Source organism: Schistocerca piceifrons, chromosome 4 (genome assembly GCF_021461385.2).
Source record: "Schistocerca piceifrons isolate TAMUIC-IGC-003096 chromosome 4, iqSchPice1.1, whole genome shotgun sequence".
In the NCBI taxonomy this organism is placed as follows: Eukaryota; Metazoa; Arthropoda; class Insecta; order Orthoptera; family Acrididae; genus Schistocerca; species Schistocerca piceifrons.
In genome coordinates this window covers 592692267-592717521 of record NC_060141.1, presented here as the reverse complement: position 1 = coordinate 592717521, position 25255 = coordinate 592692267, and positions in this window count along the sequence as shown.

Below are 25255 nucleotides of genomic sequence, written 5' to 3'. Positions count from 1 at the left end.
CCAGTAATTAGTTCCATCATTGCATGTATTTTTGTTTCCTAAAGATAGAATTTAACAAATCTACTCTGATCGTGTTTGTACGTAATGGCACACTGGAGTAATGGTACATAGGAAGAGAACAGAAGCTCACACCCCAGACAGAAGAAACTTGTAGAAGATGAAATGAAGAACAAACTAAGGAATGAAAACAGACAATAGACTTTGCTTGAAGAACAGGAACTTTATGTGGGAGCTTTACTGAACAGCCATAAAAGAAGAAAAGAAAACTAAAAATACGAGGAAACACCAGTCATCGGGGTTTATAGGATTTGTGATGACGCAGTGATTACGAAAACCATTTTACTGGCTCACTGAGATGGCTACCTACACCTAGTAAATAACGTAATAGGATATATTGCATTTCTGGAGAAGTAGGAAAAAGACAAAGAATTGTGGTACAAGAGTGTTGGGTGCTCTGCTTGGAAACATGCTGCATGTACTGGAGAAGACGCCCGAAGATGACTGAATGTGGAAGAAGCGAACATTCTAAAAATTCACCACATTACCTTCCATTGGTAATGTGGAATACACTCGACGACTGTGATATGATATTCAAAATGATGGAGAAAAGCAAGCAGTCATCCTTTCCTTTTAGGCTTTATTAAAGCAATTCTAGATTCTGGCTAGTAACTAGCCAATATAAAAGGTAAAAATTCAAGAAGTAGATAGTGAGTGGATAGTATAAAAAAGTGCAACTCGTGGCATAACCTACATCACTTGTACATTACATTAGATACCAGTGTCTCAGAGTTGTAGTTTATACCTTAGTACGTCAATCCCCAGTTGTTCGGGCTCCCGTCACAATTCATTCTAGACTACTGTATACTGAAGGTAGCATTTGCGGAGAACACATCAGTTGGCTGCATGGCGCTCATTAAGTGAACTACGTAATACGTAACATTCCTAGTAAAGCAGTTATGGTCGCGAAGAGAACTTAAAATTTGCTTAGGAATAACACAAAATAAAGTACGAATAAAATTATTGATGTTGCTGTCCGACTAACTCCCACATTTAACAGTTAACGTTAGAAGATGTAAAAATGCCAGATTCGCTCCTTGTGAATCAATATTTCCTTTTTCTTTTAAAACTTAGAGATAACGTCGGATTCATATTTTTTTTAAATGTTTACAAGACAGTAGGGGCATATGGTATATGCAGCGAGTATTAGAATTGATTTGATTTAAATATGTTTTCTTTTGTACTATTTTTCTCTTTATTTAAACGTCGCTACGAGGTATGTGGTTCCCCTTACTTAATGAACAGTTCATAGATGGCGCCAAATATCAGCAAGCTAGATAGTTGGTGTAGAGGGTACTGATTTTTGTGTGACTTCAAATAGATTTTTAATTATAATTCCAATAAAAATAATATACTGAATTGCTCCTATAAATAATGAACATGTATCTAAACCAATGTAACATGGGAAAAGGATTATACCATCGTACTCGTACAGTATTACGTTAGTGGCTACTACATATTGGCAAAAGGCACTACCCACTACTGTTGCGTATTTATCATAATGACGTAAACACTAATTAAGTTGCGACCAACTTTTTTTTTTATGACAAAAGATATTTGTTTTTTCTAGGAGGTCCAGGAACCTGCCTTTCTTACACTTCAGCAGCAACTTTATGTTAGATGTCAAAGTCGGCAATTCATGATTTGCTCTAAGTAAACCAGCAGCCAAATTTGATTTCTCCGTGGCATCTTTTCTGTCCAAGGCAACGTGTTCCAGAAATTTGATTTTCAGCCTCCTCTCAGTTTGGCCAACGTAACAAGCCCCACAGTCCGTGCAATCAATTTTATATACTCCAGAAGCATGAAATAGATTCTTAGCGTCTACATTATGTTGCAAAATACATCCTACGTTATTTGTGGTTCCAAAAGACACTGTCACATTGTACTTTCTAAAGACAGTTGCAATCCTTGTATTCATTTTTCCACAGTAAGGTAAACTAATAAACTTAGTATTTTCTTTGGAACAATACTAAAAATTGTTTGAACTTGTGAAAGATAGGGATTAGACATTTCGTATTAATGTTTAAATACAGCTCAGTACATTTCGTGCAGACATTTTTTTTTCAGTATTAAAAGTGCCCCCGTCCTGGTACTGATTAAGAACGTTCCTGATTCCTCTTTATACTCTATCTGGTCGACGGTATTCGTACATCTGTACGTGGACATTAAGGTGGGGCGTATTCATCTATGCCTTTAAGACTGCTTTAATCCTGCTGCGGACAATTTCAACGAGTTTTCTGAAAGTGTGTGGAGGAATGGCAGTCATTTCTTCTTCACGATCAGAGACCAGAGATGACAGTAATCCTAGATGCTGGTGTCTGGAGCGTAGTCGACGTTCTATCTCATCCCAAAGGTTTTCCCATTGGGTTCTAGAAAGGACTCCACGCACGTCATACCATTTCATTTTAGGAATGTAGCTGCTCATAAACCATTGTTTCACAGATCCCGCCTTATGACAGGGTGAAGTGTCAAAAAGCACAATAACCGTCTCCGAACATTTCTTCTACTGTGCGCAGCACAAAATACTGTAAAATGTGTTCATATCCTTCCGAATACAGCGTTTTCATACGCACAAAGAGTGGATCACATCCTTTCCACGGAAAGCACCGCCATATCGTAACACAATCTCAAGTGTACTTCACTGTTGTCACTATTCATAAATGCAGGTAACGTTCTAAATATATTTTTCAAATCCAAATATTTCCATTCGGATACCTACAGGGTACAGAGTGATTGATCAGTTCAGATCAGAAGTTCCCGTCATTCACTGTTAAGTTGCGTCACTCTTTACACCTTCTGAAGTGTCATCATTGACAATAAACATATGTGGGTTATGAGGAGCTGCTCGGTCGTTGTATCGCATTGTTTTTAACTCCATACGCACAGTAGTTGTGCTAGCGGGGCTGCTGGTAGCACTTAACACTGGTGAGTATGCCTCTCGTATATCTATTGGGCAGTTCAGCATTACGTAGGGATGTACGGATACTTTTGATTAGATAGTGCACATATCACATAATGTCCAAATGAGTAATATTCGACGTATTAGGATACATACACAGGGACAATGATCTCAATTTCCGGTTACTACCTGCTAATGTAACTAGGAGGAAGAAGTTGACTGTTATGTACCTTCTGCAACACTCCTTCCAGAGGCTGAGTACAGGTGTAGTTGCGGTACAAAACACATCACCATTCTGTGTCCCTCCGTCCACAATCTGCATTCTCAGCGTCTTCTGTTACTAAGGTAAAGCATGTGGTGAGGATCATAAGGCCTACTTCTACGAAGCTAAATAAGGCCAACCTGGACTTGTGGCCTACTTAGAAGAAAGCAAAAGGCTCTGGTTTCCGCTATTTACGAACGCTGACTCAGCGATTTTACAATGTTTCTCTCTGCCACACAGCGTGTCAAAAACCGCTCAACTCTTTTTGGGGTACTCCAACGACACTTACAGATCCATATCTTGCCTGACAAAGTCTACCATACCAATAAGTTCTCACCTTCTTTTCATTTTGTTCTGTACTGTTCGTTGCGTTTGGTCTGCGTGGACGTCACATGACATCCTTTCAATATGATCGTTGATTCATTTACTGAGTTTTTATTTTTTATTACAAAGGGCCACCGGTTCTCTGACCGAACACGCTGAGCTTCCGTGCTGGTGAAGAACATCATTTAAACATTGCGTCACATTTGATGTGGAATGCACATGCTGTAACATACAGTGCTGTCAGTAAAGTGCGTGCTCGCGTGTGCAAAAAACACGTCTTGATTAAAGCGCTGTTTCAGTCCATGCTAGGTCGGAAAATTGAAAAGCTGGTGTTACGTTGTAACGTTACGACAAAGCTCAGACTGTTAAGAGCCGAAATGTGGCCTATTGAATATTTCGGAGCAGCTGCAGGCTAGTTCTTTCGTTGATTTTGATATCTATCGGATCCAGAGTATCTCAGCAAGCTTGAGATCTAACAGTGTACGTTCAGTAGCAGATTCTCATTCGTTTATTAGGTGCCACGTAATTATGTACACACTTCTCACGAAGAGCTAGAGAGCATTTTCATATTCCTCGCTTTGTTTCGTTTTTCTTGATAATACTCGAATACCGTCATATGGTTTTTACATATAGACCCTCAGACTGAGAAAAACGACGCATTACGAAGTACGCAAACTGACATTCATATAAGTATCGAAAGAAAATGCAAAACTGTAAACTTTGGCAGTCGATGGATGAATGTATATCGCTGCAGTACATCCTCACCTTGCAACTTACAAGAATTGTAAACAGGGGACATGTCGATCCCAGGGGAGAAGGTCTTTGCGACTTTCATTCCGTGTACTGACTGGCACAGTAACTATGCCTCGCAGACAGCCGCGTGAACACTATATGCAAATGTCAGCATCTAAGAGACGACTTTTAATTGCCCTTGAAGAACGTGTAGCAATAATGGGCGAATCGCTCGATATTTGAATAGGAGCAATGCCACTGTTCGGCAACGTTAGCAGGTATAGATGAACCGTGGCCGAGCGCAGCTTCAAGAAGGAAACTGTCGACCTGGAAAGATGATAGAACGCGTGGACCAAACAATCGTCAGAGAGGCACTCAGAGACCCACATTCCTCATTACCATCGATCCGACGTGCAGCTGGTGCTTCAGTGATCACAAGGGCCGTTATTAAGCGTCTCACAGAAAGGCGGCTGAGCTCACAGCACCCTTTTCACCTACTACCACTGACCTCTATATAATAGCAAGCCCGTCTGCAGTAGTTCTGAGTATATTCGACCTAGAATCTCGTTGACTGCAGTTAAATTGCCTTCATTGATGAGTCCCGCTGCCAACAGAACCCCGACGATCAGCGAAGACGTGCCTGGAGACTATCCAGACAGTGGTGGGATACCAACCTGACTGACTGACTCCATACGGCCCGACATCCAGGAGTGATTGTCTCTGGGGGGCACTTCATTTCATAGCAGGACTCCCCTGGTTATCATTCGCGGCACCAGTACAGAACACTGATGCGTCGACGTTATTCTATGGCCCGTTTTGTTGCCTGGGCTTACATTTCAGTAGCATAATGCCCGACCACCCACGGCGAGAGTTTCTACTACTTGTCTTTGTGCTTGCCAAAACCTTCCTTGCCCAGCAAGGTCACCGGATCTCTACCCAATTGGGAACATGTGGAGCATCATGGGTAGGGCCCACCAATCAGCTCAGGATTTTGGCGATCTAGCACGCCAATCACACGGAGGACATCCAGCAACTGTGTCAATCAAGAGCAAGTCGAATAACTGCTTGCATAAGGCCCAGAGGTGGACGAACGGTTTATTGACTTCCTCAGGTTGTGAAGCTGTTTCTCTTGAATAAAACAGGCAGTTCTTCTGAAATCGTAGTTACTTGTTTGTCTGTAAATGTATATCACATTCAGTGATTTCTGTTCGGCTTATTCCTTCGTCGTGTGACTTCCTTTCTTCGCTCTTGAAGTGCATATTTACGGACCAGTGTAAATACAGGATTGTTAAAGCAATATGACCCACTTCTTTTGTACTTGTCGTAAAACTTGTGATATTATTTCTCCATGGACGTATCACAATGCCTAGACTGGTCACTTAACATGTTTGATAGGTGAAATCGATTCCTGTAAATTTTACGTGTATCGTGCAGTCCATTTCTGGCATGTGTACCTCTCACTTTCCTATACACAAACATACTGGGTGGCAATTATTGAACTACATGAAATAAAATCTTCATAACTTCTGAACGGTTTGCGTCAGGGCGTTCCAACCGCACGGTTGACCGTGGTACTTGATGGAAATTAGTATGCGCATGCATGGTTTGGTTTAGCGACGAAGCCCACTTTCGTTTGGATGGGTTTGTCAATAAGCAAAATTGGTGCCTTTGGGGGGACTGAGAATCCACATATCGCGATAGAGAAGTCTCTTCTCCCCCAGCGCATGAATGTGTGGTGTGCAGTGGCTCAAAATTCAAATGGCTCTAAGCACTATGGGACTTATCAACTGAGGTCATCAGTTCCGTAGACTTAGAACTTCTTAAACCTGACCAGCCTAAGGACATCACACACATCCATGCCCTAGGCAGGATTCGAGCCTGCCTCCGTAGCGGTCACGCGGCTCCAGACTGAAGCGCCTAGAATCGCACGGCCACACCGGCCGGCCTATGAAGTGGAAACTGCGATACTATCCACCAGGTTTGACCAGTGACGTATCAGTATCGGACTTCCGTCTAATGACATAAATAACATTGTGATCATAATGTCCTGTCAAAAAATGGTTCAAATGGCTCTAAGCACTATGGGAATTAACATCTGAGGTCATCAGTCCCCTAGAATTAGAACTACTTAAACCTAACTAACCTAAGGGCATCACACACAGGATTCGAACCTGCGACTCTAGCAGCTAGGTAGTTCCGGACTGAAGCACCTAGAACCGCGCGGCCGGCGATACGTCCTGTCAGTCGTTATATTTGGTAACGATGTATCACAGTCTGTTTTGATGACGAGAATATACACAATCGGAAAGAAATATTTCCTGTTACAGCTATGATGCTTACTTAGAAATTATGTAAGCAAAGTATTTATCGTAAAGAAAGCGAATTCAGTATCGCAAAAGAATGTCTATTGTTGTAACGGAGACCACGATTCACAACATGAACGACAACAAGAAAACTTATTTCTCTTAAAGAAAATGATAAATAACTGGACGATTTGTTAAAATTCTTGTCGAAACAGTAGAGGCTGCTGTTTTGGTTCTCATACGCAGCCGAGAAACCATCGAAAATATGGCACACAGTTTAACTAAAAAGAAATTAAATACAGAATACCGCCCAAGAAGTGATGGCATGGAAGCAATTAACTTCACGTCATTGGTCAAAGCCCATGGTTAGTATTGCAAATTCCACTTGACCCAAAAGAGCCTTTCTCTGCCAGCAGTTAGGCGCAAAACTTTTAGACATACGTATTTCCGTGAGAATATTTGCAACAGATACGGCATATGAACGCAATTATTCTCGATACGCCCAGTCAACAGTACGACTGAAGTTTGCAGCCAAATCGCGCGACTTCCGCAGCGCTCTCTGCTGGCAGCGTCAGACGGAAGTGAAGAGCCCTGTTGACGCTCACGGCGACTTACCACAAGAGAAGGCAGGCGGCCATCTCGTAGAGCAGCGCAGCACAAACCACGAAGAGCAGCATAGCGTCCAGAGGTTCAGCGGCAAATGTTTCCGTGGATACCGCGACCGCATCTCCATTGCCGAAACAGAAGACAGGAGCGCCGTCCGCGATTGTTGGGGGCACCCTGAGCGACGGCTGCAATGTTGCGGCTAATGTCTGTAGTGTTTAAGCGTTGGTGCATAGTTTTGCTTCAGTTCGCTTTGTCCATGATGAGTTAGAAATGTACATTAAAATTTGTAATTATTCAGTGAATTTTAAGAATAGAAATAATCAGTCGTCAGCTGCGCAGAATTTTATTAAATAACTTCTTTTTTTGACTACTTTCGGTAAATTAATTAGCCAACTTCAGAAGATCATACAATCAAGCTTATGCCGAAAAGCAGTCGTCAAGCAAATTCTGGACGATAGGGTCCGACAGAAATGGGTATAGGTTAAGAATTTAGTGATAACCAGGGTTGGATGACAATTAAAAGCATATTGCAAACAATCCTGTTGGAGGAACATCCGCAACTGAGCATTATACAAGAGGTTGAAAATACCGCTACAGTTGTAAAGTTCTTGGCCGGCCGCTGTGGGCGAGCGGTTCTAGGCGATTCAGTCCAGAACCGCGCTGCTGCCACGGTCGCAGGTTCGAATCCTGCCTCGGGCAGGGATGTGTGTGATGTCCTTAGGTTAGTTAGGTTCAAGTAGTTCTAAGTCTAGGGCACTAATGACCTCAGATGTTAAGTCGCATAGTGCTTAGAGCCATTTGAACCATTTTTTGTAAAGTTCTTTTATTATAACAAGATCGGTTTAGGGCTCTTATATGCCCATCTTCAGGTGTCGTAACTTGGTGCTGTGACCTCCGACTGCCGCAGGTTACGTGTACTAGGCGCGGTGTGCTACCTACGAGCGCAGGGCATGGAGTGCTCTAGTACACGTCCAAAAATGGTTCAAATGGCTCTAAGCACTATGGGAATTAACAGCTGAGGTCATCAGTCCCTTAGAACGTAGAACTACTTAAACCTAACTAACCTAAGGACATCACACACATCCGTGCCCGAGGCAGGATTCGAACCTGCGACCGTAGCGATCGTCCTGTTCCATACTGAAGCGCCTAAAACCGCTTGGCCACACCGGCCGGCTAGTACACGTCCACTGCGCCGCTCGGGGGTCACAACAACAAGTTACGACAACTGTCTAAAACGTAACTTCAGCGAATCTGAACATCAGTCTTAAAGTAATGAAACAATGACCAAGACCTTGCGCTACGTGCTAATCCAGCGTATAAATTTTTACACAAAAACGACGTAGCTTGTAAAAAGGGCTGAAGAAATGGTACAATGATCAGGTTTATTTAATAATCAGCCGATGGTGACACTGCGGGCCGATGCAGAAGTAGTGCTACATTGACCTTTCCAGTATATTGACGTAGAGACCAGCCGCTGGATACCAGTTTTCGGCGACGCAAGTTAGTGGGCCCGTCCCGGCTGACACATCCGTCTCGATGGCGAACGCGAGGTCCCAGTGCGAATTCACAGACTGTCATTCAGTTTAGGACCTCTACGTATAGCTCTGACGAATGATAGCTGCAGCACAGCACGTCAACGTTAGTAACTTGAACCTCTAGCCAGAAAACAGCGTCATGTAGGAAAATGTAATAGGCACACTGACCACTATATATATAGGTGGCCCTCGGCTCTGACTAGCCAACACAATTAAAACATATTTTAAAAATATATAGAAATATAAATTACGTTAAAAAGCACTGAGACATCAAGATTAGATAGCATAGAAGAGGAAAAATTGAGCAAACAAAAGATGCAAATGGTAGTTCTTAACATGTAGTAAGAAGCGTTAATCAAATAGGGAGGTTGCAAGTTATATCAATCGACAGGTACAAATGGTTGTTTTTTCTTTGTGATATAAACCATTGGCTAAGCAAGCAGGCAGGTTAAAAATCGTTTGAAGAGAGAGGAAATACAATTAAATAAACAACCTACTTCTAAGCGAGAGCTGATCTTTCAGCAGAAGCCCGGACGGGATTGCTTATAACCTTCTATTTCTTCTAAAAGATTCATTTTACACCCTTTATCCACTATGTGCAAGATTTCACTACTAAGTAACGAAAGCGGTGGGTGTAAGCGCTGTCTTCGATGATTGTCTCCTCCATTGGAATCTTAATGTAGAGATTTATAATGTCAAGGGATGCAAGCAAAAGACCAGAAGGAAACGCAACAAATGTTAATGAATTAATTACTTCTTTCCTATTTTTAACAGAAAAAGAAGTTTCAAATATGTAAATTTTTGTAAGAAGAAGTGACAACTTTTTAGATAGGAAGTATCCAGGATTACCAATTACATTGACAATAGGACGAATCAGCCATTGTTCTTTATGTATCGTAACTCGTTATCGCAGGGTTGAAGACCTGGGGTTCATACATAACAATTTCGTACGGTCTTTCGTGGAAAAAAGAGAATCACAAACGTCAAAGGCGTCTTTGAGTTCTGTCTGGAAAATTAATCGTGGGTTTCCTGCTGATGGGATGAATATTACTCTCAAAGAAGAAAACTAACGTTTTGTTAATATAATTGTCTCTACACAAGATGACAGAGGAGTTTCCTTTCTCTGCCTTGACGATGAGTGCATTTTCAGCACTAAGCTTTTTAGTAATACGCTTAACTGTAGCAAGGGAATTACTCTTAACCTGGTGCTGTCTTTCATCTCTTTAGTGACGATATAGTTAACGCTACACGCTATATTGGATTGTTCACACGTATCTAACTTAAAAGCGTCCATAGGAAATTTCACATCGACAACAATCTTAGTAGTAGTAGCCTGATCTAAGGAGCCTTCTATATTGCGCTTAAGACCTTTATTTAGAATATTGAGTTCAGCTTCGTCAAAAGTTAAATTGGTTTTATTAATAACCCTCTCACAGAAAGAAAAATGTGGGAAAGTAGCCCGATCTTGTTCATGACCTAGGGGTTCCTGTGCACTCTAAATCACTAAAAGATATTTATGATGTTGCTGAATCACGCTCTGCGATTAACCACTCGCTAATTGATTTTAAAATAATTTCAACCTGAGTAGCGGGCAGTAATCTACGAAGTTCAAGAAGTAAGACATAAGCTTTAGAATTAAGAACATCTTTGTTACCAAAGAGGACACTCATTTCATTCTGAATTATGTAGGACACACATCTCTTAATGATGGCAGATCAAGCCCCATTTTTCTGAAGTTTTACATAAGCTGACACATAATTAAGAAACAGTTTTCGTGAAAGACACTGCTTCTTAAGGAAAATAGACGGGTTTGCTTTAAGAATTTTTAGCTTACTGCTCCTGTAAGTGGCGACAGCTTTTTTTTACCTGACCAGGTAAATTTTATTCGTAGCTGTCAATCAGCAGCTGTGAACCACATTTTAAGAATAGAAATGATCACTCGTCAACAGGACAAATTTTTATTAATGAACTTTTTACTATTTAAGTTATTTTACAACAATTTGTGCAGCTGACGACTGATTATTTCTAGGCATAAAACGTGCTTCACAGCTTCTGATTGTCAGCCATGAATGAAATTATTCATTGAATACGAAAGGGAAGTTTGAACTGGAGCTGCCATTTTTATGAAGAAGTAATACAAAGACAAAAGCATGGGCTTCCATAGATTTTGCAGCTTGTGCTATAGAAGGGGAATTCATGGAATTTTATATATTTATTTATCGTACGGCTATACATATACAAAGATCACAAAACTCTTACATGTCAACATTTAAACACAGATCTCCAGCATAAAATAGCACAAATAGCGAGAGCTGTATACGGATATTAAGGTCTTTTATGTATCTCATCACACTACTCGTAACTGCAAGGAAATCTTCGAAAGGAACGTTGTAGACATTAGCGGGACATGCTGATACAACAGGAGCAGCTGTCTGCCGCTCCACACGATTATGATGTAGATTTGACCCACTTGTGGAGTGTGTCTGCACATCTTCCATGACCATGGTGTGATTCAGGATAGTCCAAATTGACTGAGGCTGGTCCAGTCCAGGGGGTTTCCTCTGGATGCAAGGCAGTTTCAGGCATTGTGGACGACAGTTTTGTTGCTAACAGCGTTTCCATTCGTCAGTAGTATTGAATTCATTTTCCGTGAGGCTCTCGGCTGTGATGAGAATGGGGCGTCTTGACCTTAGTCTTTTTCGCGGCTTAGGGAATACATCATTGATACTGGAACGTCACAATTGTTAGCAATCTTCCGGTGTTCACATAGTAGTGCACTCTTCTGTCTGATATCGGGAGGTGGAATGTGGCTCAAGATAGATAGCCAGTATGTGGGAGTAGATCGTATGCACAGTGTGCATGGTACCGTTAAATTGGACATCTATCTTTTTTACGTGTGGACCACTAACAGTGTGCATGGCTTCTTTAAGTCGTACGTCTGTCTTTTTTACGTGTAGGCTATTAAGCCAGATAGGCTAACAGTACTCTGCTGTTGAGTGTACCATTTCGAGTTCCCCATCGAGTGACGTGGAGTTAATGGAGATTGTTGTTTTTGCTTTTGAGCTTAGCAGATATTAATGTCAAGTGATCCTTAAAAGAAAGTGTCCTATCTAAAGTGATCCCGAGGTATTTTGGATGCGTGTTACGACGTCAGGAGTTGTGTGTAGCACTCTATCGGACAGTTGAAATCATGCAGCCATGCAGCTTCTGTTTTATATGAGTTTGATTGTAACTTAGATTTACGGAAATATTCGCTTAAGATGGTTAGATGAGAAGTTAGGATTTCTTCAGTTCTTTCAAAGGTTTTATGTTGGGTAGCTATTGCCTAGGGTAAGAGAGGTGCAAGGACGGATCGCTGTGGTTAGCCATTATTCAATACATTTGGACAGTAAGTATCTTTTCCTGTAGTTATTGCAGACGTCCTTGCAGCTAAAACGTTGTCAACTAGTTTTGTTGTCAATCAGCATGGGCCAACTGTAATAATTTGTAGAGCACTTCATGCTTCCAACCGTCTCATACTTTTATATCAACAAAACATTTGATGTTTTCTACTTAAATATCTGTGGTCAACGACTTGAGCTGCACCCCTCCTTCCCGGTCGGAATACAGGTTACTCGGTAGGAACGTTTTGAAAGATCAATTCTTAGGTTGGCCTGATACCTAGCCGGGCTTGAGTATTGCTTCATTTTCTATGGGACTGAGACAGAAAAGAAATTCTCCAGCAATATTTTTGCATAGTTCCCACTGCGCAGAAGAAATATTGAGTGGATTCCATCATTTCCCACTGCCATCCAGGTTTTAGAGTTTTCAGACCAGCAGAAATCGCAGGTACGGAAGAAGTTATTGAGTACTCAGAGCGTTCATTTCTGTTCTTCTTGAGCAATGTATGTATGCATCTGATGAATCATATATGAGTGTTATCCCTTGATGCTCTTGATGTGAACAGTAAACGAGCCACGCGGGGAAGCCGCACGGTCTGGGCGCCTTACCATGGTTAGCACGGCTGTCCCCGTCGGAGGTTCGCCTCCTCCGTCGGGCATGGATGTGTATGTTGTCCTTAGCGTAAGTCAGTTTAAGTTAGATTAAGAAATGTGTAAGCCTACGGCTCGATCACCTGAGCTGTTTGGTACCACAGGAACTTACTACAAATTTCCAAAACAATAAATGTGACGCAATCCTACTAGCTGATATATGAGTGTTCTCGTTTCAACTTTGATTCCACCCATCTGTCATAGTAAATTCCATACTTCTCTACTTGATGTTTGAAAACTGTGTGACTGAACAGTCTCTATCCACCTAGGCCAGCCGTGGTGGCCGAGCGGTTCTGAGCGCTTCAGTCTGGAAACGTGCGACCGCTACGGTCGCAGGTTCGAATCCTGCCACGGGCATGGATGTTTGTGATGTCCTTAGGATAGTTAGGTTTAAGTATTTTTAAGTTCTAGGGGACTGATGACCTCAGATGTTAAGTCCCATAGTGCTCAGAGCCATTTGAACCATTTATCCACCTAGTACGTCTGGCTGTATCGAGGCTATGAAGCAGGTTACTCTCTATTTCCGGGTCATATTTTTTCTCATTAGTTTCATTCCAACCTGGAATATATTGCACCCAGTCTCCCACAATGATTGCATCTTTGCTGCACTTATGAGGGTATCCAGCCAACATATTTGCCCAGATTTGTAGCTACAGAAGTAGCTCAACGTAATTTTGAGAGGTTGAGTGCACATGCGATGAGTCAATCATGTTATGCTGCATGGTTAATTGAGTGTCAGACTTGTCCCTGAGAGACTGCAGGTTGGCTGGTGTACGATAAATGACCTCTCAGTTTGCTTATCAGTATTTGAATCACGCCTGCGGTGAACGGGCTCCAAGTCAGCTCTTTTGTAGGTTTTTCACGAATGGTTGCAAACAAAGCTGAGAATTAAGACAAATAAATAAAAAATGACATGTTTGAGTTGTTAAGTAAATAAATCTGAAAGCCATTGATTTACATATACGTTAATATATTCATAGTTCTCAAGAGCTAAAGACAGATGATTACATGGTGGAAGCTGAAAGATAAATGACATGGCGAAATAGCAAGGCATCACCTTGCTGATATTAGAAAAAATTTGATGGCTGAGCCTGTCTTTATTATCACATAATGTCTTATAAGTACTTAGACACATAATACTAGACAGGAAGAGCATAACATTTACTGAAGCCTGACGTTTGGTAAGGTAAGATGACTGCGTCAGAAAGTTTGCATATGGTACTACTACGATTTTCTGTAACGAAATGACGTAAGCTTTTCGGGTTGAAACAAATTCTGCAGTTGGGCAAATATGGGGAAACTAGTTGAGTTCAACACATACATTGTAGTGAATAACATCGAGTTACTTACGACCACGTTCAAAGCCGACTGTAGTTTTCGCCGCCCGGGATTAGACGAGCCGTCTAGGGCACTGCAGTCATGGACTGTACGGATGGTTCCGGCGCAGTTTCGAGTTCTCCCTCGGGCATGGGTGTGTGTGTTTGTCCTTAGGATAATTTAGGTTAAGTGGTGTGTAAGATTAGGGACTGATGACCTTAGCAGTTAAGTCCCATAAGATTTCACACACATTTGAACATTTTTTTGTAGTTTTCGCAAGAACACTCAGGTGAATAAAAATACTTACTATCAACAACAAATAGCAAGTTCTACTTGTAGAGGCACTTTCATAACGAGCCTGCTGTTCGAAGAGAAGCCAGAGTTTATCAGAACTGTTTAAAAACGCTTCATTAAGATATGTCTGTTAATACTACATTATTGAACTCCTTAAAATATACAAAAACTATGTAAACACTGTCCGTATTTCAGATAGGACAAACTTTAACGTAATTATTTACGCTTACGTACCAGCACAAAAGCAAAAATGCATAAGATGTTTCTAGTTATGTTTGCATTGAGACATACCACTTTCCTTGTATCTTCCATCTGCTGTACGAAAAATTACAGCCAATTATCCTCAATTCTTACGACTGTTTTGTCAGTAAAATGTTTACACGTCGCAGAATGTTTATACGTCCTGAACACTCGCCGTCCTATTCCAACTCTGATGTCCTGGCTACAGTGACACCAGTGATACTGTATCCGATATTGCCAGTCTAGTAATTTATGTCTATGATACCTGTACCTATTAACATCTGTAGACTTTCTGGGCCAGACATTTCATATTTCATAAACATAAAGAAAGAAAAATTGCTTGGGGGTCTTAACATTTGCTTCCTTGAATCGCTACGACATGATCTGTTACTTGGGTAGTCATTCACTTGTAAGTAAAAAAGAAATTACAAGACTGGTACACACAAGAAAAAACAGTATACAATTTTACATTGAAAGGTCTCTGTTGGATTCCTTTCATGTTTCATTTCTTAAATCTGTTGTCATTTACGGCATAAATTTCTCTTCTAAATTTACTGTGGCGTTTCTGACTATCTGGGACGAGACTGAGTAGTGGAACGTGTTACTTTTACACATAAACAAGAACGATCTGTCACACTACTACACTTTAAAACACAGTTTATACGTCATTCATGTCACACAGTCTCATACGGAAACTACATCCGCTTTCCTTTATATACTGTATATGATAAGATACTGTCATCCCCCTTCCCTTCTGTGTGAGAGGATGAATGAGCAAATGTATTTCTAGTTGCATGCTTGAGGGTAGCAGACAAGCCTGTCTGCTAGAAAACAGTAGGACCAACGTCGGAACAGGTAGCTACGCTTTCTAAAAGCAAAGAGGTTTCTATCCTTAGTATGGTCCTGTCCGTCCGTTGTCATGTTGGTATAGGAAGCTGCCTCTCTGGCCACTTCCGTTTGTATTTGTGTGCCACCCCTCAGGAAGGGACCAGTCAGTCTGTCCGTGGCGCGCGTCTGAAGTGGTAAGATCTCCGGCTAAGCGCGTGTATGCTAAGTCCGTAGGACAATGGATTTCTTAAGTTCAGCCTAACTGAAAATTTAATCACCTTTATTTCAGGTTTAGCTCTAAAATATCTAATGTTATTTTAAATTGCAGCGCAGTGTAATTCTCGGGTGAAGTTCAGAATATATTCCGGTAGTTGCTTTGTCACTACTTTGTCAGTAAAGTGGAACCACGTGTTGATCGGTAACTCAAACTAAGTTCATCAATCTTAAATGCGAATGTGCGTGAGATTATAACGTCTCGTCTTGACAATATTTTTCGATATAGCAACTTTTCTTTATGTTCAACCCACGTGGGGTGTACTTTGTGAGACCACTACCACGTGCTTATATAATTGTTTGACCCATCAGGTTAATAGTAAGACGTTAGTAACCAGTTCGAGATTTTTCTTTTGTAAATTGCTTTTCGATTTAATTTATTTTAATTATCAAAATTATTGTGGAGTTACACGCTTTGTGTAAACCAAGTTGACCACGTGAAGCATGTGGTGTAATCATCAAAGTAGCTCTCAGCTATTATTTTTGGGAAGATTTCACAAAGAGTTAATATGAATTTAGTATACCAGTGTGTGGTAATTACATGACGGACAGGATTGTGCTACGAAGGTAACTTCTTTGGGTGAAAATTGAATCGGTTGGTAGTGGTTAATTTTCTGTTGCATATGTTTCAACGTTCTTTGTGTGTTGTTTTATGAATGCAGTGTTGTATGCAGTCTCCCAATCTTGGCTCCATATATGATGTGTTCCGTAAGATTACAATCTCACATTTTCACAATCCTAAATAAGGCACCAATTTAGTTAGGAATCAAGTTTAATATGCTGAAATTTCAATGATCAATGTTAAAATAAATTTACAAATATAAACTGATTTATTTCTTTTTATTTAAATTCTCTTATATACATAGATCACCGGTTGTCGTATGACTATTAAGAGATTATAATTAATGTTAGTCTTACACCACAAAATAAAGCAACAACATTACAACATGTCTTACACAAACAGTTTGACAAGTCATTTTCAGTCAGTGGCACTGGAATTACACGATGCCTTAATTTAATATGTAAGTGGTACCATTGTTATAAGGATGTTGTTGTTGTGGTCTTCAGTCCTGAGACTGGTTTGATGCAGCTCTCCATGCTAATCTATCCTGTGCAAGCTCCTTCATCTCACAGCACCTACTGCAACTTACATCCTTTTGAATCTGCTTAGTGTATTCATCTCTTGGTCTTCCTCTACGATTTTTACCCTCCACGCTGCACTCGAATGCTAAATTGGGGATCCCTTGATGCCTCAGGACATGTCCTACCAACCGATCCCTTCTTCTAGTCAAGTTGTGCCACAAACTTCTCTTTTCCCCAATCCTATTCAATACCGCCTCATTAGTTATGTGATCTACCCACCTAATATTCAACATTCTTCTGTAGCACCACATTTCGAAAGTTTCTATTCTCTTCTTGTCCAAACTATTTATTGTCCATGTTTCACTTCCATACATGGCTACACTCCATACAAACACTTTCAGAAACGAGTTCCTGACACTTAAATCTATACTCGATGTTAACAAATTTCTCTTCTTCAGAAATGCTTTCCTTGCCATTGCCAGTCTACATTTTATATCCTCTCTACTTTGACCATCATCAGTTATTTTGCACTCCAAATAGCAAAACTCCTTTACTACTTTAAGTGTCTCATTTCCTAATCTAATTCCCTCGGCATCACCCGACGTAATTCGACTACATTCTATTATCCTCGTTTTGCTTTTGTTGATGTTCATCTTATATCCTCCTTTCAAGACACTGTCCATTCCGTTCAACTGCTCTTCCAAGTCCTTTGCTGTCTCTGACAGAATTACAATGTCATCGGCGAACCTCAAAGTTTTTATTTCTTCTCCATGGGTTTTAATACTACTTGGAATTTTTCTTTTGTTTCCTTTATTGCTTGCTCAATATACAGATTGAATAACATCGGGGAGAGGCTACAAACCTGTCTCACTCCCTTCCAAACCACTGCTTCCCTTTCATGTCCCTCGACTCTTATAACTACCATCTGGTTTCTGTACAAATTGTAAATAGCCTTTCGCTCCCTGTATTTTACCCCTGCCACCTTCAGAATTTGAAAGAGAGTATTCCAGTTAACATTGTCAAAAGCTTTCTCTAAGTCTACAAATGCTAGAAACGTAGGTTTGCCTTTCCTTAATCTAGCTTCTAAGATAAGTCGTAAGGTCATATTGCTTCACGTGTTCCAACATTTCTACGGAATCCAAACTGATCTTCCCCGAGGTCGGCTTCTACCAGTTTTTCCATTCGTATGTAAATAATTCGCGTTAGTATTTTCCAGCTGTGACTTATTAAACTGATAGTTCGGTAATTTTCACATCTGTCAACACCTGCTTTCTTTGGGATTGGAATTATCATATTCTTCTTGAAGTCTGAGGGTATTTCGCCTGTCTCGTACATCTTACTCACCTGATGGTAGAGTTTTGTCAGGACCGGCTCTCCCAAGGCCGTCAGTAGTTCTAATGGAATGTTGTCTACTCCCGGGACCTTGTTTCGACGCAGGTCTTTCACTGCTCTGTCAAACTCTTCACGCAGTATCGTACCTCCCATTTCATCTTCATCTACATCCTCTTCCATTTACATAATATTGTCCTCAAGTACATCGCCCTTGTATAGACCCTCTATATACTCCTTCCACCTTTCTGCTTTCTCCTCTTTGCTTAGAACTGGGTTCCCATCTGAGCTCTTGATATTCATACAAGTGGCTCTCTTTTCTCCAAAGGTCTCTTTAATTTTCCTGTAGGCTGTATCTATCTTACCCTTAGTGAGATAAGCCTCTACATCCTTACATTTGTCCTCTAGCCATTCCTGCTTAGCCATTTTGCACTTCCTGTCGATGTCATTTATGAGACGTTTATATTCCTTTTTGCCTGCTTCATTTACTGCATTTTTATATTTTCTCCTTTCATCAATTAAAGTCAATATTTCTTCTGTTACCCAAGGATTTCTACTAGCCCTCGTCTTTTTACCTACTTGATCTTCTGCTGCCTTCACTACTTCATTCCTCAGAGCAACCCATTCGTCTTCTGCTGTATTTCTTTCCCCCATTCCTGTCAATTGTTCCCTTGTACTGTCCCTGAAACTCTGTACAACAACCTCTTGTTTAGTGATTTTATCCAGGTTCCATCTCCATTAATTCCCACCTTTTTGCAATTTCTTCAGTTTCAATCTACAGTTCATAACCAGTAGTTTGTGGTCAGAGTCCACATCTGCCCCTGGAAATGTCCTACAATTTAAAACCTGGTTCCTAAATCTCTGTCTTACCATTATATAATCTGTCTGATACCTTTTAGTATCTCCAGGATTCTTCCATGTATACAACCTTCTTTTATGACTCTTGAACCAAGTGTTACCTATGATTAAGTTATGCTCTGTGCAAAATTCTACCAGACGGCTTCCTCTTTCATTTCTTAGCCCCAATCCATATTCACCTACTATGTTTCTTTCTCTCCCTTTTCCTACTGTCGAATTCCAGTCACCCATGACTATTAAATTATCGTCTCCCTTCACTACCTGAATAATTTCTTTTATCTCATCATACATTTCTTCAATTTCTTCGTCATCTGCAGAGCTAGTTGGCATATAAACTTGTACTACTGTAGTAGGCATGGGCTTCGTGTCTATCTTGGCCACAATAATACTTTCACTATGCTGTTTGTAGTAGCTTACCCACACTCCTATTTTTTTATTCACTATTAAATCTACTCCTGCATTACCCCTATTTGATTTTGTATTTATAACCCTGTATTCACCTGACCAGAAGTCTTGTTCCTCCTGGCACCGAACTTCACTAATTCCCACTATATCTAACTGTAACCTATCCATTTCCCTTTTTAAATTTTCTAACCTACCTGCCCAATTAAGGGCTCTGACATTCCACGCTCCGATCCGTAGAATACCACTTTTCTTTCTCCTGATAACGACGTCATCTTGAGTAGTCCCCGCCCGGAGATCCGATTGGGGGACTATTTTACCACCAGAATATTTTACCCAAGAGGACGCCATCATCATTTAACCATACAGTAAAGCTGCATGCCCTCAGGAAAAATTTCGGATGTAGTTTCCCCTTGCTTTCAGCCGTTCGCAGTACCACAACATCAAGGCCGTTTTGGTTAGTGTTACAAGGCCAGATCAGTCAGTCATCCAGACTGTTGCCCCTGCAACTACTGAAAAGGCTGCTGCCCCACTTCAGGAACCACACGTTTGTCTGGCCTCTCAACTGTTACCCCTCCGTTGTGGTTGCACCTACGGTACGGCTATCTGTATCGTTGAGGTACGCAAGCCTCCCCACCAACGGCAAGGTCCATGGATATGAGGATATGAGGGGGAAATCAATTCACTGACATGTTTGCGATAGGTGATTGGTTTAGTACGTAAGACCCCTGCGGGAGTGACGTCGCAGGTGGCTGCTATGACGTCAACCGGCTGGTGACGACCGGCTGGGCGGGAGCTCTGTTTGTGTACTGCGCAACTCGCGCACACAGCCTCGATTAGTTGCCTCCTACTTCTGCATCTGCTCGCATATGCTCGCCAGTGAAAGCATATCAGAATTCATGAAACAATGGTAGTATAATACTAGTTTCTCAAAAATAATATGCACCACATGCCACATATATAACTAGAAAAGCATACATAAATACACATCAGACAAATTTTTTTGTTTGTTATTTAATATTCAGACAACAGAAGCTTATATTTCTATCCTATATACTGTAAGGTTTTACTTTATTCTTTTTCATTTGGCTTAGGCTAAATAAGGATTTGGGCTATGCTAGTCTGTGTGTGTGTGTGTGTGTGTGTGTGTGTGTGTGTGTGTGTATGTAGTTTCAGATTTAGTTGAGCCCAAAAGTTTGTTGCTTTATAGTGAATCTGCAGTGCCTTTCTGCAAGAGCCACAAGTCTGTCAGCTCACTCGAGTACTAAAGTATTCACTTTCTTTTGGTTGTCGCGTTGCTGTGCCCATATTTCAGTGTTTAATAATGGGTGCCGTCCTACAGCTCCACAATTCCACTTAATTGTGGGCCAACCTGCTGTTTATTTCGCAGGTGACCGTTGGGCCTGATACAGCGTGCTTGTGTTTTAAAGTTTTATCGTCGAAGGCTAGGATTGGAAACGAGTTTTAAGAAGTCCTTTGACTTGGAATCGATCGGCTTCCCTTTGGTGTCACACTTCCAGGAGAGTGCATTGCTAGGTCTCCACCAAGTAGGGGTACACTCCTTTACGCTGCTGAAATACTGACCTCTCATTCTAGTGCTTTTTAGCATTTCGCCTGGGTCCGAGATTACATGCAAAGCATCTTTTCTTCACTTCAACACACTCAATATTCACTGTCCTAAAGCCTTACTGCTACTCGTTTCGGGTCAATTTGTTTAAAAGTTCAAGCATCCTTCTACCATTTCTTTTTTTTTACCATGGGCTTTCATCATGTTTGGGTACCCTTCATCCAAGCCTCTTGTATTTACTTAGTAATTTAGGTTTTCTCCTTTTTTCCGCAGTAGTTAAAACGTTAAGTCTGGGTAAGAGTGTTTACGTGTCACTAAAACTAAAATCGCAAGAAAACGCTTACATATAAGAGACAGGTTAGAGGAATGCCACTACTACACACCATTACTGAAAGTACATGAGTGCGGATTGGCAAACTTCTACTACTGAAACAAATCAAGCATAAAACAGATACATCTGCTTAATTAAAATGAGCAGAGACGAACCCTCTAGTGACAAATCTCACGTCAGCATTACACTACTCCATTTGGTACTTAATATTTCTCTTATTCGTGTACTTTTTGGTTCCCGTTCGTGAACAAGCTACTGGATTCAGTATTTGCATGTCGTTATGGTGTAATTCTGTTGGTCAAGAACATACAGTACAGTGTATGTGTATCCAACTTTTCGTACATAAATGTTGTTCTTCGTGTGACATTTTGTCATTCTACAAAATTCTACCATTTAATCAGTTTCATAAGTTTCTGTGGTTGTCGTCCCTCTGCACCAAGTGAGGGTCATAATATTACGTTGCTTGAGGCACGTTGGACGTTCAGCATTGCTTCGGTCTGTGACACAATTCTGCACTCAGAAAAATAAATTCCAAACCTGCGCAAGTGAAATCATTTATCAATATAACAAAAACTCATAAGTAAAAATAAGTTGGTGGTACTACACTTCTTTCTTAAACTAATATATACATATGTAGACAGATAGATAGAACTTCAGCGAATATTACTTTTTTGTCACTGACACTTGTATGTGTTGTGAGTGTAGTGTTCAGTCAAGAACAAAGCCAAATCATCTGATGCTTCAATTTAGCTTGTCTTCACACGTAGTTCATATAGTCAGGTTTCATGAGTCTTTTCTATGACTCGAAGTTCAGCACATGGTGTACTGTTGTCGATGATATCTTTGAAGTTATTCACTTACAGCATTTTGTAAGCTGAAATTTCTTTATATATCTATGAGGGTATAAACACTGGATTTTTTTAGTTGCAGGATTCAACAGTAGATAACAACGAGGATGGGGAATGTGATGATGTATGTTCCTTAAAAGAATGCCCATTTGCTATTATTGTGAAGCATAGTCTCCCACATCATAATTACGTGTATATTTAACATTCTTGTCATACTGTTGTTTATTAAGGTGAGCTTGACGAATGAGTCCAACTGAGACAGTCCTTACCTTCTCTTGGAAGGATTCTGCATTTCGTGGAATTTTTGGAAGGTGATCCACCCCTCACTGCCATAAGTGGCTTCAATAAGCCTTACACCTTACACTGGCAATTCTGGAATACCATATACCTCTTTTAGCTTCAAGAAGAGATACTCACTAACCGCAAAAATGTCACCTCCTGAATCCAGAACTGGTAATACTGATGTGCCATATAACTGTACCTTCAATGTGGCCTGACAACTTTGATTAAATAATTTTTTTCCTCAGACATTAAGTCTTCTTTCGTGGCATCCCTCTCCACATGTCCAGTATAGTTAACAATGACTGGCTCTTGTTCAAATTCAGCTCTCGGTCGGACCTCATCAGAACTCCTAATTACTTTCCTGTCGTGGTCCGTCCATTCCCTTCATATTGTTCATTTCATCTGGCCTCATTCTTTCCTCATCTGATTATTTCCATAGTTACTGTGGGAACCTCCACGATGCCATCCAACTTTACCTCCAGAAAGTGGTCCCCTAAAGTTATCCCTGTGATCATATATTCGTCTATCGTCTCTCTTACTTTATCTCGAAACGTTACCTCACGAGCCTTCCTTACGTCGATGTATGCAGGCAACAAACATAGCTGTTCAGGTTATGGAAAATGCTGCCAGCACCGTCTTTCGGAATTTCCAATAATTTTTCTTGCACACTTACAGGCAAATTATTTAACAGAAATGAAATTGAATCCCTTTCTTTTAAAGAATCATCTAAATATAAATTCTTTTCCCAGTAAATTTAAAGAATTATTTATAACTGTACCACCCACAGTCAACAAAATTTCTTCCCATGAAAATGCGCTATGCCCACTGTTTTGTGCAGCGTCTGACCAGCAACGGATGAGAAAAGCCTTAATAAGATCGTCGTATGTCTCATTCCTTATGACAGTGCTACGTCTTCCTGTCTGCCGAATTTTCTTTCTATCATCCCACGATTTAGGTAATGCATTCTCAAATAGTTTCACGAATGCAACAGGATGGCTTGACCTGTCGTCGAAAGCAGTTGGAACTCCCACAGCCACAAAAAACTGTTGACAATTCAATCGTATTTACGTACTCCATTTCGATTTTCTTCTTACAAAAACCAAGCCTCTAACCATTCCTTAATGCTGTTTTCAACTTGAGCACCACAGTCGTTTAATGTCTGTTTACTGACATCAGCGTTTTCAGTTACAGATTTCTCATTTCAGTTGCTTTGTTAGGACACTGCTTTTTGACGTTACCTGTTTCACAAGTATTTCCATTTACGTTTTGGTTTCCTTTTGTAATTTGTGACTCAAAATGTGTGATTCTGCTTTGGCAAAATCTAGTAATGTTGTCTTATTTGGTTATTACTTTCTTAACTTTCGAAGTTAGTTCCATAATTCGAGCATCGTTTTCCTGCATTTTATTTTCCATAGAACTTATTCTTTCTGATAGTTCACTTCCGTTTTCTCCATGGATTTAGTACGTTGGTCAGTTTTGATGTTGTCTTTTCCTTTTCTTATAGAAATATGTTCTGTATGCCCACATTTCAGACTTATATACAGGCAGTTCAATCGTAATTTCGTTTTTTTAATTCGTCACAATATTTTGTCAGTTGACCAATTCACTCGTTAGCTTTATCAGTCTTACTGTTATTTTACTTTAACTATTTAACAGTTTGCTCAATTTTCCTGCCCAAAATCTCGTTACAGTTATCACTCTTATTACAATTTTATTCGATCTTGGTATTATTTCTTTGCATTTCCATTGCTAGATACGTTATCCATTCAACACGTACCTAAGACCAATGTTTTCTGGTGTTCCAGTACCAACCACATCATTACTACTCGATAATTCTGTTGATTCAACCTGACTCGCTCTATCCTTAACCTCACCTTTCCCATTTATTCCAACAATACGATCAATTACTACATCATCAACATGATTTATGCAGTCATCAAGATCACACTCCCTACTTACCACCACAATGCCCTCATACGCTTAGTTGTAAATTATCATTGGCATTATTAATTAATTGATTAGCATTGTCCTCATTTTTAGCGACACATGCTCGAATGGCGATCTCGTCACCCATATTGTTATTAGTAAAACTTGCCTCGCTTGTTATGGCAATAATTCACAGAACAAGAAAGTTTAAGTCTTAAAATGAGAAGATTACTTTTCCTAAAGCTAGTATAAAATTTCCTTTCTGTAACAAAAATGTAAGCACAGCCTACAATAATCACAGCATAGTAATGATCCTCCCCGCGCGCTGTCCCTGAGTGTAAGCCACGTGCACCCTTCTTGCAATCTGGTGAGACCCTGGCGGTTGCCGGTAGCGCTTCTCTGCTGCCCTCCTCGCTCGAAGTCTCTCTTGCTACCCGCCACGCCATGCTGATGCCGCCAAGTCGAAGCCGCTCCCGATCTACTTTGCCGGCCGAACCACCTCCAATTGCCGGTAGCGCGCCTCAGCATTCGCCACAATCTAGGTCGCCCACACAGCCCAGTGGTTGGTTGTTTTGGGGAAGGAGACCAGACAGCGAGGTCATCGGTCTCATCGGATTAGGGAAGGACGGGGAAGGAAGTCGGCCGTGCCCTTTGAAAGGAACCATCCCGGCATTTGCCTGGAGCGATTTAGGGAAATCACGGAAAACCTTAATCAGGATGGCCGGAGGCGGGATTGAACCGTCGTCCTCCCGAATGCGAGTCCAGTGTCTAAACACTGCGCCACCTCGCTCGGTCACACAGCCCAATGAGCGCGTCGTTTTCACTCAACCAAATCCACTCGCAATCTGCAAAACATCATTAGACTGATATCGTGGCAATAAGCATCCATTCTCAGTATCTCATAACTGCAATGTTCCGTACCAACAGT